This window comes from Dasypus novemcinctus, chromosome Y (genome assembly GCF_030445035.2).
Source record: "Dasypus novemcinctus isolate mDasNov1 chromosome Y, mDasNov1.1.hap2, whole genome shotgun sequence".
NCBI classification, from domain to species: domain Eukaryota; kingdom Metazoa; phylum Chordata; class Mammalia; order Cingulata; family Dasypodidae; genus Dasypus; species Dasypus novemcinctus.
The window spans coordinates 9727998-9734650 of record NC_092216.1 but is presented as its reverse complement, the minus strand read 5'-3'; positions in this window follow the sequence as shown (position 1 = coordinate 9734650).

The following is a 6653-nucleotide window of genomic DNA, read 5'->3' as shown; positions in this document are numbered from 1 at the left end:
ATGTTCAGAGATACTTGCAAAAATGTTGAGAGTTTGACATGCTCGACTGCCCTAATGCATTGGGAGCCACCATGTCTTTAAGAGATACAATTCCCTCTATTTGAGAACATCAGTCTTCCCCAGGATGTGGGTATACCTTCACTCTCATTGTATGGGTCTCCGTCCAATGATATAAACCACTATCATAAAATGAGCACTCATACACTCCCTAGAAGCCTATCCTGTGTGAGAGTCTCCCATTAAGCATCTTAAACAGGTAGGCTTCTGTATTATATTTTTGAAAATGTGTTCTCAACATTATACTCTCAACCAAATACCTGACAGCCTCCTATGTTCATATGTTCCCCCACCCCACCCCCAATTTCTTGGGCAAAATTACCCACCTGTCATCTGTAACCCCCCCTAATGCCTGCAAAGCCCCACCCAAAGTTATCCCTATGCCCCCATTTTATCGCTTGTACAAATACTTACCTCATGTACAAATGCTAACCTCCAGCTTATAGATTTCACCCAGGTAGGTGTCAACTTGCAACCTTCCTCTACAGCCCAAGTTCCTTTAAGCCTATCATCCAGTCTCTAGCTCTCTGAAGCAGCTTGGATTAGTTATTTCATATCATTGAGGTCATGTAGTATTTTTCCTGCAATGCCTGGGTTGCCTCACTCAACATAAAGTTCTCAAGATTCATCCATGTTATCACGTGTGTTTGTAGTGTATTCATTCTTAAAACCGAGCAGTATTCTATTGTATGTATATACCATATTTTATTTATCCATTCATCTGTTGATGAGCATTTGGTGTGATTCCAACTTCTGGCAATAGCAAACAATGTTGCTATGAACATTGCTGTGCATATATCGGTTTGTGTTCTTGTTTTCATTTCTACTGGGTATATATCCAGCAGTGGAATTGCTAGGTGATAGGGCAAATCTATACCTAGTTTTTTGAGAAACTGCCAAACTGTTCTCTGGAATGGCTGGATCCTTCTGCATTCCCACCAGCAGTGGATGAGTGTTCCCATTCCTCCACATCCTCTCCAGCATTTGTAGTCTTCTGTTTTTTTCATAGCTGCCAAACTTATGGGAGTAAGATGGTATCTCATTGTAGTTTTGATTTGCATTTCCCTAATAGCTAGAGATTTGGAGCATTTTTTTCATGTGCTTTTTGGACGTTCATATTTTCTTCTTTGGAGAAGTGTCTGTTTAAATCTTTTCCTCATTTTTAAACTGGGTTGTTTGTCTTTTTATTTTCAAGATATAGGAGTTCTTTATATATGCAGCATATAAGTCTCCTATCAGATATATGGTTACCAAATATTTTCTCCCATTGTGTAGGCTCTCTTTTCACTTTCTTGACAAAGTCCTTTGAGGTGCAAAAGGCTTTAATTTTGAGGAAGTCCCAATTATCTATTTCTTCTTTTGCTGCTCGTACATTTGGTGTGAAGTTCATGAAGCCTTTTCCTGTTACAAGGTCCTATAGATGCTTCCCTACACTGCTTTCCAAAGTCTTTATGGTCTTGGCTCCTATATTTAGGTCTTTGTTCCACTTTGAGTTGATTTTTCTATGAGGTGTGAGTTGGTAATCCTCTTTCATTCTTTTACATATGGATATCCAGTTCTCCAGGCACCATTTGTTGAATAGGCCATTCTCTCCCAGTTGAGAGGGGTTGGTGGCTTTATTGAATATTATATGACTGTATATATGAGGATCTATATCAGAACTCTCAATTCTGTTCCATTGGTCTGTGTGTCTCTCCTTGTGCCAATACCATGTTGTTTTCACTACTGCAGCTTTGTAGTATGTTTTGAAGTCATGTAGTGTGATTCCTCTAATTTCATTTTTCTTTTTCAATATGTCTTTGGCTCTTTGGGGCCTCTTTCCTTTCCAAATAAATTTCATAGCTAGTTTTTCTAGTTCCTTCAAGAATGCTGTATTGATTTTTTGGGGGATTGCATTGAATATGTAGATCAGTTTTGGTAGGATAGACATTTTAATAGTATTTAGTCTTCTTATTCATGAACAGGGAATATTCTTCCATTTATTTAGGTCTTCTTTGATTTCCTTTAACAGTGTTGTGTAGTTCTCTGTGTATACATTTTTTACATGTTTATTTAGATTTATTCCTAAGTATTTGATTTTTTTATTGACTATTGTGAATGGTATTTGTTTCTTGATTTCCTCCTGCACTTGCTCATTATGGTTGTACAGAAATGCTACTAATTTTCACACATTGATCTTATAACCTGCGACTTTATTGAAGTCATTTATGAGTTCTAGGGGCTTTTCTGTAGACCTCTCAGGGTTTTCTACGTATAGGATCATGTCACCAGCAAATAATGAAATTTTGACTTCTTCCTTTTCAATTTGAATGCATTTTATGTCTGGTTCTTGTCTCAGTGCTCAAGCAAGTACTTCTAAGACAATATTAAAAAGAAGAGGTGATAGTGGGCATCCTTGTCTTGTTCCTGATCTTAGAGGGAAAGATTTTAGGATTTCACCATTGTAAACGATGTTGGCTGTGGGTTTTTCATATATACCCTTTATCATGTTTAGAAAATTTCCATGCATTTCTATCTTTTGCATTGTTTTTTATCAAGAAATGGTACAGTATTTTGTCAAGTGCTTTTCCTGCATCTATAGATATGATCATGTGATTTTTTTCCCCTTCAGTCTGTTATATGGTGTTTTACATTGATCGTTTTTCATTTGTTGAACCATCCTTGCATACTTGAATGATTCCCATTTGGTTATGGTGTATAATTCATTTAATGTGCTGTTGAATATAATTAGCAAGTATTTTGTTTAGGACTTTTGCATCTATGTTCATTAGATAAATTGGTCTGTAATTTTTCTTTCCTGTGGTGTCTTTCTTTGGCTTTGGTAGTAGTGTAATGTTGGCATCATGAAACAAGTTAGGCAATGTTCCTTCTGTTTTGATTTTTTAGAAGAGTTTCAGAAGGAGAGGCATTAGTTCTTTCTGGAACATTTTGTAGAATTCACCTGTGAAGCCATCTGGCCCAGGGCTCTTCTTAGTTGGGAGGTTTTTAATGACTGATTCTATCTCTTTATTTGTGATTGGTTTGTTGAGATCATCAATTTCTTCTTTTGTCAATATAGGCTGCTTATGTGTTTCTAGAAATTTGTCCATGTACTCTAAATTGTCCTTTTTGTTGGAATAGTTTTTCAAAGTATCCTCTTATGATAGACTTTTTTGGTCTTTATTTATTTTTTTTAATGTTACATAAAAAAAAAAATGAGGTCCCCATATACCCTACTCCCCTGACCCCACTCCTCCTAGTTGTTATGAGGTGCAGTTGTTGTTGTGGTAGGCTTTACTTCTGTGGGGTCAGTGGTGACATCTCCTTTCTCATTTCTTATTTTGTGTATTTGCATCTTCTCTCTCTCTTCCTTTATTAGTCTAGCTAAGGGTTTGTCAATTTTATTGATCTTCTCAAAGAACCAGCTATTGGTTTTGTTTATCTTTTAAAGTGCTTTCTTATTTTCTATTTCATTTAGTTCTGTTCTTAACTTTGTTATTTCTTTCTTCTTCCTTTGGGGCTACTTTGTTTTTTTTTTTTTTTTACTAATTCCTCCAATTTTGTGGTTAGTTCCTCAATTTTAGCTCTTCTTTTTTGATGTATGAATTTATGGCTATAAATTTCCCTCTCAGTACTGCTTTTGCTGCATCCCATAAGTTTTGGTATGTTTTGTTATCATTTTTGTTAATTTCAAGGTAATTATTAATTCCTTTTGAGATTTCCTCCTTGACCCACTGTTTTTCTAAGAATGTGCTGTAATTTCCATACCTTGGTGTGAAATCTGGGCCTGTGTCCCTTGCAGATTTCCAGCTTCACTTCACTGTGGTCAGAGATATTATTTGGTATGATTTCAATCTTTCTGAAATCATTGAGCCTTTCTTTGTGTCTTAGTATATGGTCTATCTTGGAGAATGATTCATGTGCACTTGAGAAAAATGTACATCCTGCTGTATTTGGGTTTAATATTCTGTTTATGTCTATTAGGTCCAGCTCCTCAAATATGCTGTTCAAAGTTTGTTTTGTTTTTTTGTCAAAGCCTGTTTTTGTTTCTTTATTGATTCTCTTTTGAGATGTTCTGTCCAAAGCTGAGAGTGGTGTATTAAAGTCCCCACTATAATTGTATTCTTTTACTTAGTTTTTCCAGTGTTTGCCTCACGTGTTTGGAGATGCATAGAAGAATGACAGATATTTGGTTGAGAGTATAATGTTGAGAAAATTTTTCAAAAATACAATAAGGAAGGTTACCTGGTTAAGATGTTTAAAGGGCATAGTCCGATGCAGGACAGTCTCCTAGGCAGTGTGTGGGTGCTCATTTTTCCATAGTGGGTTATATCATTGGGTAGAGACCCATATAATGAGAGTCCACCCTGGGGAGGACTGATGTTCTCAAATAGAGGGAATTGTATCCCTTGAGAGAAATGGTGTCTCCCAATGCATTAGTGTAGTTGAGCATGTCAAGCCCTCAACACTGCTGCAAGTATCTCTGAAGATGGTCCTTCAAGCAATGAAGATTGATTGTCACTGTGGGTCCTAAGGAGAGGGGGAAAGAGGTATTGAATAGATGGAATCAGTGTAACTGTGTGGGCAATAGAACTGTTTCACAAGATTACGCAAGGATGGATGTAAGACATGTTAAATTGCACCAAAAATATATAGGGACTGATAGGCCAAAATGTAAATCATAATGTAAAACATAAAATAACTAAATATTAGAAATAAATATTAGAAAATTGTATAGTCTAAAACATAAACCACAATGTAAACCCAAATGTTACCTTGTTTGAAAGGTATTGTCTCAATATCTGTACATCAGTTTCAGTAAATATAGTATGAATATATAGAAAGATTATTGCTGTGGAAGGGAAAAGATGTTATATTGGATATGTGAGAGTACTGTATATTGTATATATGAATTACTGTGATCCAAAACTTTGGTGAAGATAAGCTTAATAATTAGGAATAAAAAGAAAGAGAAAGGACATCGACACTGAGGAAAAGACAGAAGTTGCCTTGGAAATTTCAGGGCAACATTTATTGCAGTGATGGAAGGCAAAACATCAAAAACAAAACTTTTGCATTTTTAAATTTTTTGATGCCCCAATTTATTTTTACCTTAATTTTTCTAAATTAATATGTATCCTATATCTAACCTTTAAACTCATCACTATATTCCATTTTAGTGTTAATGGAACCTGGCAATATATTGGGCTTCTTTTTTGAAGAAGTTTTGAATCACAGAGAGTTTTGATAACAGCAGGGGAGGAATACTGGTGTGGGATATTATTGACAGGTGACACATGGTTGGCAGGGAGTTCTCCAGGGCATTTCTAAACATAAAAATGTTTAGATATTTTCATAGTGGAAACAATTAAAAACAACAACTGAGGGAGTCCTGAGTTCCTAGCCAGGGGAGCTCTATCACATTCCCTAAAGGAACAGCAACAATCCCCCAAGGGCAATGGCAAAGACCAAAACGGAATGAGCCCTTGCTACTAATGACTATGTTTGTGAGCCTGTGTGCCTGAAATAAGAACAAGACCTAGAGCTGCAGGGTGCCTAAGAGTTACCTCCTGAGAGCCTATGTTGCTCAAATGTGCCCAGTCTCAAAGCCAAACTCAGCATGTAAATGTGTTGCCTTCCCCCCAGCATGGGACCTGACTCCCAGGGATGAGCCTCCCTGGCACCAGGGATTACTATCAAGTACCAGCTGATGATATAACTAGAAAATGACCTTGAATAAAAGGGTCAACTCAAACCAGCAGAATATCTCAGTCTACATATAATACCAGGAGTTAAAAATGCTTTTTGACCTGAATAAAAGGGGGAAATGGAAAGGATAAATGAGTTTATATGGCTATGAGTCTCCAGAAAAGAACTGGGAGGTTATCAGAGGGTTTGCCCTTATGCACACCTCAGCAGAGTCCCAGATACAGATAAAATGGATACAACCCCAGGTATTCATTCTTCTGAGAGCTACAGACACCCACATGTCCTATGGTCATGGCAGATGGAGTTCAGTGCCATATCAGTTGGCCCTACTTTCAGTTTGTGTTTCTGTGTGATGGACCTGGACTCAGATGTGATCATTGTTCACAAGCCTCTCCTGTTAATTTTATCAGATCTGTAGTTGGTGCAGGGGTTTTGTGTATACTCAAGGGACCTGAATCTCTGGACTGATCATGTGATAGCCAGGCCCTGAGCCTCAACAGACTTGCAACTCCTACACTCTGGTTTATTGGACTTACCCCACTCAGCTAATATGGAGGTGAAAAAGGTCAACCACCACACCAGGGAGCCAAGAGTGCCTACAACTGAAAGCAAGAGAATTGCACCCAGTATCCTTGTGGAATCTAAGCCCCCTCTTGATATAGTTGTGTAGTGGACACAACCATTCTAAGTTCCACAGGATGGAGGAATAGAATATGGATTAGAGTGGGCTTACTGATATTCTATTCATGAACTATTGTGGTTAGTTGTAATCAAAGAAAATGTGGCATTGGTGTGGAGAAAGTGGCCATCTTGGCTGCTGGGATTACAGAATGGGAGGAAGAGATGTGATGTGGGGCATTTTTGGGCGTCTGGAGTTGTCCTTGGTGGTGTTGCTGGGGCAGTTACTG